The sequence below is a fragment of the Polyodon spathula genome, chromosome 2, assembly GCF_017654505.1.
Source record: "Polyodon spathula isolate WHYD16114869_AA chromosome 2, ASM1765450v1, whole genome shotgun sequence".
Lineage (NCBI taxonomy): Eukaryota > Metazoa > Chordata > Actinopteri > Acipenseriformes > Polyodontidae > Polyodon > Polyodon spathula.
This window is the reverse complement of record NC_054535.1, coordinates 107923264-107935793: the sequence shown is the minus strand read 5'-3', so window position 1 is coordinate 107935793 and position 12530 is coordinate 107923264. Positions and strand designations below refer to the sequence as shown.

Sequence of the window (12530 nt, the reverse complement as noted above, 5' to 3'; positions counted from 1 at the left end):
GTAGGATTCACTGACGACAAAAACTCTGAACAAAATCATCTTCAAACAGATGCTCACGCAGCAAAAGTCTTGTATTTTGAGTCTATGAACAGCTTACACCTATCTAAAGGTATGGAGACATTGTAAGCAGCTATTAGTCTTGCGTTGTAACTATCATAGCAGGTGCAACCCTTGAAAAGACAGTATGTGTGAAATCAACGTTAGTAAAGACTTGCGTCTGAAGTAAGAACGTACACACAGCTGGTGCAACCAGTCCTGGACCTTCTCATCACCAGCACTAGAATTAAGGATAGAGTTTTTAGGAAGGGTGGGGGGTAGAAATGGGAAGGATTTCTTAACGGAGAACATTCTAGAATGGGAGGGACTGGCAGGATGTTCTAGAGTGAGTAACTTGTAGGTGGCTGATGATAGGAACAAAGGGCTTGTTTTATTTTGGTAGGTTTTTTTTCCTAGATGAGGAAATAGCGCCTGAGAGGCTTGTGAAGACAAGGCTTACAGATTACAGGAGGTTTTAAAAACACGTGACACCATGTAGAGTTCAGCGCACAGTTTCATAACTTCCTGCGTTCTGTAACCTCAGAGGTGAAGAGGGGGTCATTTCTAGAAGAGGAGAATGAATGGACGGAAATCCATATTTCTGTATGAGCAGAATCATGAAGAGACACAAAGCATGAACGTTTGCCTGAAGATTTCAGTGAAAAAAGTGTATTTTCCTCAAGTTTACTTTTGTAAATATGAAGACCACCTGTGTTTTTAATTTCTTCTTTGTAGTCATTGGTCAGTTCCTAATATCGGAACTATATATATATGATATATATCTATATATATATATATATATATATATATATATATATATAATATTATTATATCTATATAATATTAAATACGGAATTTCTTGACGGTCATAACAGTAAATGCCAGGGTTGCATTATTTTCGTTTAATAAAAGCCTAACCGATTGGCCATCCTAGGAATTGAAGACTTTAAAATTTAGAAATTTACAAAAGGTTAAGACCATAATAAAAAAATATTATTTTTTTAGTATTATGCCATATGACATATATATTATAATATATATATATATATATATATATATATATATATATATATATATATATATATGCATTGATATGGCATATATTATATCTAAGCATAAAAAATAGTATATTATAATATATATAGATCTATATATATATATATATATATATATATATATATATATATATTTATATTTTTCAGGTTTTGCATTGATTCTGTACAGATATTAATAAGAATTTAAATGGGAGGTCCAAAAAGCCTTTCAAAAACAATCAGATTCTTCATCTTGTAAACCAGTAGTTTTCCTGTGATCTTCCCTGTCCTGGTAAAGGAATGGGCTAGTTTCTCACTGCAGACCAACACGCGAAAACTGATTGAAATCTAATCTCAATTCTCACAGTGCCTCCTCCCCTCCTGGCTAGTATCAAAGAAGTATAACTTTACCATTTTTAAAAAGCATAGCATCAATAGATCATCAAGTTCATCGTATCGTGTATCTATCAGTAGTGTGTGTGTGTGTGTGTGTGTGTGTGTGTGTGTGTAATTTTTGTACAGTCTCTTTTTTATATAATAACTCTTCAGACTGTTTACGGAACAGTAAAGAGAAACAAAGTTACTTCCAATATATTACATATACAGCTACAAGTCTGCAATAAAAATTGTTTGGTCCTTTGGTCCCTAAAATAGCTAAGGAATGATAAATGAGACTCCCTAGTAACTGTTGCTGTTGTGGATCACCACGGCAACGCTATCCATTGGTGACAAACAGGCACTCCTTGATGCGATCCATAGTTTTTTGTTTTGTTTTCAAGCTTCATGTGTGTTCTGAAAGCTCGAGGTCTTTTCAAATTAACACTTTCCTCAAAAGAAATGTTTGCCTTGTTTCATCATCCTTGTCCTTCATTTCCTGCTCGTCACGTTGCATTGCATTGAAAACTACACAGAAGAACATTGTTTATTTCCAAGCAGATATTTAACAGTCTCTCACACTCCAATACAACAGGAAGTGTGAAACAGATCCTTCAGTCTGATTGAGGTTATGCTGATCTTTCCCAAAAGCAGTATCCAACGGTACTTTTTTTTTCTTCCTCGATTTTTATTATTTTTTGTTTGATTATTATTATTTATTTGTACATGCGTTTCCACTCCAAAAATCTGGTCCTAAAAACATGGAAAGAAAGAAAGAAAGAAAGAAAGTCAAAAATCCAGATCAGCAAATTACAAACAACTAGATGGTAGGCAGCCTGGCTTATTCAAAGTGGGAATCAAGGTTAGTCATTGACATCAGAAACTGAAAGGCTAGCTGTTTAAAAAAAAAGAAAAAGAGATTGCTTTTTTTCCTTCCGTTCATTTTGGCAAATGTCAAAGTTTGCAATTACGTTCTTTATCTTGATTTGCCTCTTTGGGTTTTGTAAGATTTGCATTTTGTTGGCAGCGGTGAGGGATAATGGAAGAGCTAAGAATTAGCATGAGGGGGGATGTGTTATTATTGCATTCATTTTAACCGCATTCATATTCACATAGAACACCTTCCCTGGGCTTTAGCTAACAATGAAGAGTGTGCACAAACTGCCTTTAAGATGTATTTATCAGTAGGTATTCCATAAATCCATTCATTAATGTGTTGATTTTAAAGAAGCAAAGCTGTCCTTCCCTCATGTTAACAATTAAGTACCAATTAATGGTAATTAACTTCTGCATTGTTTTTTTGGACAATAATTTTTTGATAATTTTTTTCCAATTTTCTCCCAATTTGGAATGTCCAATTATTTTTCTCAACATGGCTCACTGCTGCAACCCCTGAACTGACTCGGGAGAGACGAAAACGCGCACTTGCGTCCTCCGAAACAACTGCCGTCAGGCATCTGCTTTTTTTCACTCTGCAAGCCCGCCATGCAGCCATATCCAGAACTTATAGGGGGCCTCCTCCACTCCAGATGGATTGCCTTTCCTGGATGCTCCACTCGGGAGCCCCTACATTGTATGTTTTAAAAGCTGCCTGGAAGCAAATTTTCCTCTCATCCGGGGCGCTGACATTTTTACTGCCGTACTTTGGCATTGCAACCTGTAAACTTAAATGTTTTCTTTATTAACATTATTACTGGTCCCCCTTTTATTGGGCTTTGAATCTTTTGGTTCTTCAATTAAGCAAAGCGGGGGTTTCGACAGGGAATTCACTTTAACGTTAGACCAAATCATATAAACATCAAGCATATTTAGCTGCTTCTAACAACAGAACAAGCCGACAGTTGAATAACCAGTATCTTATTTGTCTTTTGATAAACACCACGTTCCATGATGACAAGGAAGGGATTTATATCTTACCTCAATTCATTACGTGCCTGCTGTGCATCAGCCTTCACCTGCTTTTTGGCTTTGTCTAGTGGGGAGGGCAGCTATCCTTCTCCCCTGCCCATGGCTTCCCTACAATCAGCCTCTCCATTTATCTGCAAGGCTGAGTTATGGGCAGCGTAGTGTACAAATGTGTATAATGTATTTGTGTTGTCTAGTCTATGCTTTAATAAATAATCTCTCATACGAGTGTCCTGACTGAATGAACTTTCTTTTACGTTAACCCTGGATATGCAGAGCTGCAGATAACCTGCTGAACCCTGGTCCCTTGGTCTGACTGACCACTGGAATGAGTCTGAAGTTGAACTCTAGTGATTTGGTACCAGGAAGCAGCAGCAACTTCTCTTACTGGCTATCCTTACAATCAAAGAACCAAAAGATCTTCAACACAAGAAAAAAAGTGACCAGTGATAATGCTGTGAATCTAATGTTAGCAGCCTTTGATAGCACTCCTTAGACTCCCTTCAGTACCTTTTGCATGGCTGGCTCATCCATTTGTTTACTTCAGGTTTTCATCCCACATAAGATTTCCTTAACTTGGGTGGTTTGTAAAAAAGTGTTCTAGTTTGTAAAATAATTCCATAAAACTCCCCTCTCGTGCACTTTCTTCCATTCTCTATGTAGGTCTCGTGCAGTTTTGAAAGAAGCACATGGTACATATGGGACATTAACGAGAAAGTAAAACTAATAATGAATATCACCTACTTGCTGTACCTATGCATGTAGTTAATGTTACTTTGCTTAAAGATTTAAAAGATTGTGTTTTAAGAAGAAACATATTCTGTAACATCCACAAGTCCTAGAACAACAGATAAACCGAATTGCGTGTATCCAAACACCTACCGTGTCCGCCCCCTTATTCAACACGCTTCTACCACAAGGGAATACACACCCTGTATACCTGGGGCCACACAAAGGGGCTGGTTTGGTCCCCCTATACCCCATCGGTATAATCCAAAGCTCAGTTTTTTCAGCACTGGGGACTCACCCCTGATTTCATTAACCCCAACACTGGTTGATAACATTCCTGTGGACTCCATAGTGCTGTGAAATGCAGCACCAGCAAGGTATAAATGACAATATGAAGTTCTACATTATTGAATGCTGTCAGTCTGCAAGCCCTATTTTCGAGTAGCCTGTTACACTTCCTGGGTCGTGTCACCTCAGCAGTGTCTTTGGGGTCAAAGCATGCCAGCCATTGCTGGAAACTACATCGTGAATGAAAGCACATGACAGGAAAGCTTTCTGGAATTATTTCCTAAGCTAGAACCCCCTTTAAGGAAAACTACTCAAAAGTCATCTTCACTGAGAAATCAACGACCTTTAAGAAAAACAAAAGCACAGTTCTGTGGTTTCAGTTGGTTTCAGTCGTGACTAAGCTTGAAGAAAGGTAAAGATTATGCCTTGTGGCAGTTGTCAAAAGAACACTTTCAAATAACACTTGCTATATAAATATATGCTGTTTTTTTAATCAAAAGCAGGCAGTTATTCACTACACATGATACAGTACAGTATTAAGGTGACCGAATACATAAAAACAAAAAACAATAAACAAAACAGTACAGGTACTGAAAAGGATCCACTCTCGTGAAAGTATCATGCGCTATTGATATCAATCCATGCTGGCAGGTTGCCACACTGTTGGGTCAACAAACAGCAAACCTTAACACTGCAGTCGGAACAAAGAACAACAATCACCAAACACACCAGGACCCTTTTTCAGTTGTGAGGGGGACAGGCTTTACAGGAGACAGGCTCAATTTGGGAACGGGTGTTGGGAAAGGCACTCAACCTATCGCCTTTGGAATAGCGTTTGCGCATTCAGGTGGGGAATTGTCTGGTGGGACCAAACGCTAATGATGGTTCAATTCTGTTTTCCGCTTCCATTAAACTAGAGTGCGGCAAATGAAAAAGGCCCCGTACCATATGCTTGAGAAAGGAACAAAAGAAAGAAAAACACAATATTTATGACTCTCAATAAAACCAAAAGTGCAATAAATATTCAACCACACGATTCTTTTTCAATCATCAGCAATTTCAATCCATTTGAGAGTCTCATTTAGGAATTCTTCTTCTTTTTTTTTTTTAACTTTTTTTGTGACATCTAAAGAAGCAACGAACATTGACATTAAAGGAACCAAATAAACAATCCATTAATAAATTAAAGTTACAAGGCAGGCACTAAAAAAAGAAAAAAAAAAGAAAATATGAGGACAGCAAAGACTGTGGCAGCACAAACTTCAAAAAAACACACATGTGATTATGACTGGCCAACCGTCAACTGATACAACATCCAAAGATATATAAATACATCTATACATCTATATATATATTTATATATATCTACTTCTATACACAATCCAGCATAGACTGATATACATATATATACATAGATCTACAAAGAAGAGGTAATGTTTCAGTCACGAAACGTGGCGGCAGGTCATGCAGTTTGTTACATGACGCCAGCATTTCACAACTTTCAACTTTCAGTTGAATCAAACTTACGGAGGTTTGAGGGGGGCTCTTTTTTCTCCGCTTTCAATACCATGAACTTTATCCTAGCTCAGCATTCAGACACTGTTGAGAATGACTGGCTCTGTGGTTGGGTGGGACTCAGATAAATAAACAAAACAAAAAACAAAACAAAGATCGAATGACAAACGATTTCAGAAGGCAAAAAAGGGAGAGGGAGAAGAAAAAAAAATCCAAACACAGCATCAGTCAAAGCTTTAATGTTAAAAAACAAAGAATGAGAGTCTAGGAGGGGTGAAAGTGGCCTGAAGACGTCAAGATGGCGGACAACAAAAGAGATGGACAGCTCTGGGGAACGGAAATGACAGACAACTGGTCGCCATGGAGATCATTCTCTAAAGACAGTTCACAGGAAAACAATAACAACAACACAGTCCTTGCTGCTTTGAAGAAAAGCATTATTGACATTTCATAACCCCAAACCAATCCTTAAACAAGCGTTCATCCTTCTCCCGCACATTAACCCCCTCTGTCTCGTAATGCTTAAGGCTCCAAATACTGAATCACAAACACTGACCAGGTCAGGAGAGCCTGTGCAGGACACTGAAAAGACTTCCCCTTTAAAACACTGTACTTTGAATATTTCTTTTCTTGAGATGCATCTGACATCCATTCAACTCCAAGGACAGAATGACGAGACGAGTCCCACAGTTCCAAGTGTCTAGAACAGTATCTTGAAATAACAGGCTCTGTCACAAAATTATTTAAAGAATGCTTTTCAAAGTAAAGTCTGTTTTTTTATGAAAATGAATAATAATAAGTTTGATATTTCCCAAACTGTAACGGACTATTGATGGTTTCATTACCAACAGTTTCATAAATACAGAACATCACTTTGAAAAATCATTCTTTAAACAGATCTTCTGTGAACAGAACCCATCCAACCCTAATTCATTCATATAAACAGACTGAAAAAAACCCAAAACAGTCTACAACTAGTGAGTTAAAGCTTTGTGAATTTCCATCTGCAATGGCTGCAGGCCTGACCTGCACACCCCCGCCAGTTACTGAGCCTGATCATGGCTTGGAGGAGTGTGTAGTGGGTTTAATTCCTCTGCTGCCCAGCAAACACATTCCACTTATTACCTGAGCCTTGTTCGACCCCGCCTCTGGAGGAAAAGCACTGAAACATGAGGATGAAACACTGCTGCGCTATTTCAATAAAGGTCCCAGACATCACATTCACAACACAGGAATAGTCACAGACTGTATGGGTGCTGTGGAAAAGGGTTTCTAAAATCCCGCCTTACTGGTGTGTTTGAATTCATAGTCCAGTTTTAAAAGGGGTAGTGCTCATTCCCTTACCACAGTAAAGCTTTGCAAGCTCATTCTGCAGGTTTCCCATGGTATACTATGCATTTATCAAAGTTTACCTTGGTTTGCATTGGTTTTTTATGCTTTACCATAACTCCCTGCAACATTTGCAGAAAACCAGCACCAGAAACAACGTGTCAAGCGGGCCCATGTGTATTGTGACAAGCAACAGAAAAGTACTACAGGTGCCCAAAGAACCCTTCAACACAGTGCAACAGGCACACACGATTTTCACAGAGCAACTGTGTGGCCAGTTAGTGTCTATGAGAATCACACTTTAACACCTGTAATCCTAAAAGCTGGTTGTTACCAGCTACTGGAGAGATTAGTTGAGACTACACAGTGCATATGGTCATCGGACACTACAAGCATCCACTACAACAATAATGGAGATATACAGATAAGAAAAATCTACATCAAATCAATATTTGGTGTGACCACCCTTTGCCTTATAAACAGCACCAATTCTTCTAGGTACACTTGCACACAGTTTTTGAAGGAACTCGGCAGGTAGGTTGGCCCAAACATCTTGGAGAACTAACCACAGTTCTTCTGTGGATTTAGGCAGCCTCAGTTGCTTCTCTCTCTTCATGTAATCCCAGATAGACTCGATGATGTTGAGATCAGGGCTCTGTGGGGGCCAAACCATCACTTCCATCACTTCTTCTTTAAGCTGAAGATAGTTCTTAATGACTTTCGCTGTATGTTTGGGGTCGTTGCCATGCTGCAGAGTAAATATGGGGCCAATCAGATGCCTCCCTGATGGTATTGCATGATGGATAAGTATCTGCCTGTACTTCTCAGCATTGAGGAGACCATTAATTCTGACCAAATCCCCAACTCCATTTGCAGAAATGCAGCCCCAAACTTGCAAGGAACCTCCACCATGCTTCACTGTTGCCTGCAGACACTCATTCGTGTACCGCTCTCCAGCCCTTCGGCGAACAAACTGCCTTCTGCTACAGCCAAATATTTCAAATTTTGACTCATCAGTCCAGAACACCTGCTGCCATTTTTCTGCACCCCAGTTCCTGTGTTTTCGTGCATAGTTGAGTCGCTTGGCCTTGTTTCCACGTCGGAGGTATGGCTTTTTGGCCGCAAGTCTTCCATGAAGGCCACTTCTGACCAGACTTCTCCAGACAGTAGATGGGTGTACCAGGGTCCCACTGTTTTCTGCCAATTCTGAGCTGATGGCATTGCTGGACATCTTCCGATTGCGAAGGGAAGTAAGCATGATGTGTCTTTCATCTGCTGCAGTAAGTTTCCTTGGCCGACCACTGCGTCTACGGTTCTCAACGTTGCCCGTTTCTTTGTGCTTCTTCAAAAGAGCTTGGACAGCACATCTGGAAACCCCTGTCTGCCTTGAAATTTCTGCCTGGGAGAGACCTTGCTGATGCAGTATAACTACCTTGTGTCTTGTTGCTGTGCTCAGTCTTGCCATGGTGTATGACTTTTGACAGTAAACTGTCTTCAGCAACCTCACCTTGTTAGCTGAGTTTGGCTGTTCCTCACCCAGTTTTATTCCTCCTACACAGCTGTTTCTGTTTCAGTTAATGATTGTGTTTCAACCTACATATTGAATTGATGATCATTAGCACCTGTTTGGTATAATTGTTTAATCATACACCTGACTATATGCCTACAAAATCCCTGACTTTGTGCAAGTGTACCTAGAAGAATTGATGCTGTTTTGAAGGCAAAGGGTGGTCACACCAAATATGGATTTGATTTAGATTTTTCTTCTGTTCACTCACTTTGCATTTAGTTAATTGATAAATATAATCTATTAACATGTCTATTTTTGAAAGCATTCTTACTTTACAGAATTTTTTCACACCTGCCTAAAACTTTTGCACAGTACTATATATATATATATATATATATATATATATATATATATATATATATATATATATATATATATATATATAATATATAATCCGACAAGGCCGATTAACATGATAATCAGACCATTTATCAATTAAAGATCTGATTGCAGATAATTTTTTTTTTACAATTTTATTGTGCATTCTGGGTAAAGAAGTGGTGGTACTCTGTGGTTTATCCATGTTGAAGTGCTGTCTCTCTGTGCTACACTGTGGTTTATCCATGTTGAAGCGCTCTCTCTCTCTCCTGGAAGTGGTGGTACACTGTGGTTTATCCATGTTGAAGTGCTGTCTCTCTCCTGGAAGTGGTGGTACACTGTGGTTTATCCATGTTGAAGCGCTCTCTCTCTCCTGGAAGTGGTGGTACACTGTGGTTTATCCATGTTGAAGCGCTCTCTCTCTCTCCTGGAAGTGGTGGTACACTGTGGTTTATCCATGTTGAAGCGCTGTCTCTCTGTGCTACACTGTGGTTTATCCATGTTGAAGCGCTCTCTCTCTCGTGGAAGTGGTGGTACACTGTGGTTTATCCATGTTGAAGTGCTGTCTCTCTCCTGGAAGTGGTGGTACACTGTGGTTTATCCATGTTGAAGCGCTCTTTCTCTGTGCTACACTGTGGTTTATCCATGTTGAAGTGCTCTCTCTCTCTCCTGGAAGTAGTGGTACACTGTAGTTTATCCATGTTGAAGCGCTGTCTCTCTCCTGGAAGTGGTGGTACACTGTGGTTTATCCATGTTGAAGCGCTCTCTCTCTCTCCTGGAAGTGGTGGTACTCTGTGGTTTATCCATGTTGAAGCGCTCTCTCTCTCCTGGAAGTGGTGGTATTCTGTGGTTTATCCATGTTGAAGTGCTGTCTCTCTCCTGGAAGTGGTGGTACACTGTGGTTTATCCATGTTGAAGCGCTCTCTCTCTCTCCTGGAAGTGGTGGTACACTGTGGTTTATCCATGTTGAAGTGCTGTCTCTCTCCTGGAAGTGGTGGTACACTGTGGTTTATCCATGTTGAAGCGCTCTCTCTCTCTCCTGGAAGTGGTGGTACACTGTGGTTTATCCATGTTGAAGCGCTGTCTCTCTCCTGGAAGTGGTGGTACACTGTGGTTTATCCATGTTGAAGCGCTCTCTCTCTCCCTGGAAGTGGTGGTACACTGTGGTTTATCCATGTTGAAGCGCTCTCTCTCTCTCCTGGAAGTGGTGGTACACTGTGGTTTATCCATGTTGAAGTGCTGTCTCTCTCCTGGAAGTGGTGGTACACTGTGGTTTATCCATGTTGAAGCGCTCTCTCTCTCTCCTGGAAGTGGTGGTACACTGTGGTTTATCCATGTTGAAGTGCTGTCTCTCTCCTGGAAGTGGTGGTACACTGTGGTTTATCCATGTTGAAGCGCTCTCTCTCTCTCCTGGAAGTGGTGGTACACTGTAGTTTATCCATGTTGAAGCACTTTCTCTCTCCTGGAAGTGGTGGTACACTGTGGTTTATCCATGTTGAAGCGCTCTCTCTCTCTTCTGGAAGTGGTGGTACACTGTGGTTTATCCATGTTGAAGCGCTTTCTCTCTCCTGGAAGTGGTGGTACACTGTAGTTTATCCATGTTGAAGCACTTTCTCTCTCCTGGAAGTGGTGGTACACTGTGGTTTATCCATGTTGAAGCGCTCTCTCTCTCTCCTTGAAGTGGTGGTACACTGTGGTTTATCCATGTTGAAGCGCTGTCTCTCTGTGCTACACTGTGGTTTATCCATGTTGAAGTGCTGTCTGTCTCCTTGAAGTGGTAGTACACTGTGGTTTATCCATGTTGAAGTGCTTTCTCTCTCCTGGAAGTGGTGGTACACTGTAGTTTATCCATGTTGAAGCACTTTCTCTCTCCTGGAAGTGGTGGTACACTGTAGTTTATCCATGTTGAAGCACTTTCTCTCTCCTGGAAGTGGTGGTACACTGTGGTTTATCCATGTTGAAGCGCTGTCTCTCTCCTGGAAGTGGTGGTACACTGTGGTTTATCCATGTTGAAGCGCTGTCTCTCTCCTGGAAGTGGTGGTACACTGTGGTTTATCCATGTTGAAGCGCTCTCTCTCTCGTGGAAGTGGTGGTACTCTGTGGTTTATTCATGTTGTGCATTTCTAATAATTTTGCTGTTTAGGGGTTACCCCAGAGTAGTTAAACAGTATGCGTAACTGTGCTGCTCTGCCCTTGGGGCTTGTATGACTGAGTTATCAGGTCCCTAAATCTGATATATTAGGGAAATAGGACGGAAAGGTAACATTTGTTACATTTACTAAATTTAAAAAACTAATAAAAATGGGTTTAGAAAGACCAAATACCCATGGGCCGTATATGTCATATATAGGTATATATATATATATATATATATATATATATATATATATATATATATATATATATATATATAGGGAGGTCCACCACACTTTAATTTGTAACATCAGGAAGATGAAAAGAGTACAAGTGTCTGTTTACTCGTCTTTCAAGAACACTTTAACGTAAAGTGCGGCCGTCCGAGACCGTACCATCACTTGCCCCGAAGTGAATGATCCCGACCGGGGGGACGGAGCAAGTTGTATCTGTCACGGCAGCGGTGACATCTTTAGATAAATGACATGCGATTACAGATGAAAGCGTGTTTCCCCTCAGCGCCGTGCACAAGAGACTCCTCTGACCTACATGACAGCAGATGAGCCAGGAGAGCCCGAGGGAGGCTCCAGCAGAGTGTACACCGCGTCTGGTGTTCATGGAGCAGGGGAGAGACAGTCTCCCAGCCCCCGGAGAATGCTTCGACTGCACCTCCAGCACAGCACACACTCACACGGTGACCTGTAACGAGTGTGTGATCCCTGAGCTGACCTGAGCAGTGCTTATAAGGACCGGTGCAGTTTAAACTTTTTTTTTCATTGAAATTAAGAACAATTTCATCTGCTTTCTCAGTAAATCAGAAATAAGAGTAAATGCTTTGACATTAGGTTCCATAGTTTAAAATAAGTTTGAAGAAATATTTAATAGTTTTGTCTTTGTTTCAAAGGGCAATGCCTTCATCAGGGTTACGATAACAAAGGCATTGTGGAAACCCTTGTCTTCTTGATGTAGCGCCTTTCAGTTTTACCAGACGTTAGTGTTTGAAGTGAGAGATAGATTGATGGATAGATAGACGGATCTTATGAATGTAGTCTTGGGTTTATACCTGTTTTAGTCGAGTTTTGTGTTTTTAGCATGCAGAGTCTAGCAAATTGTTTACCTGCCACAATATCACAAATAAATCCATGTGGAGCTGCTGAGTACTCAGCAGACACGGCTTTCTCTTGTTATGACATGCTTGTGAACCTGTAGGTGCTGTAAACAAATTTTGTTATAATCATTTCTACTTTATTAGATGGCACAGCTGGAGAAATTGGAATACAAACTTGATACTTCCTTAG

General features: G+C 40.3%; 1 protein-coding gene across 4 annotated transcripts in view; it reads right to left on the bottom strand.

Moving 5' to 3' along the window:
• Positions 1-2122: 2122 nt before the first annotated feature.
• The window catches only part of LOC121306952 (CUGBP Elav-like family member 4), a 257276-nt gene continuing 246868 nt past the window's right edge, over positions 2123-12530 (bottom strand). For all 4 annotated transcript variants that reach the window (XM_041239007.1, XM_041238979.1, XM_041238996.1 and 1 more), the window contains one exon: positions 2123-2198. The gene's annotated coding sequence lies outside the window, so the exon portion shown is untranslated. The remainder of the gene's footprint in view (positions 2199-12530) is intronic.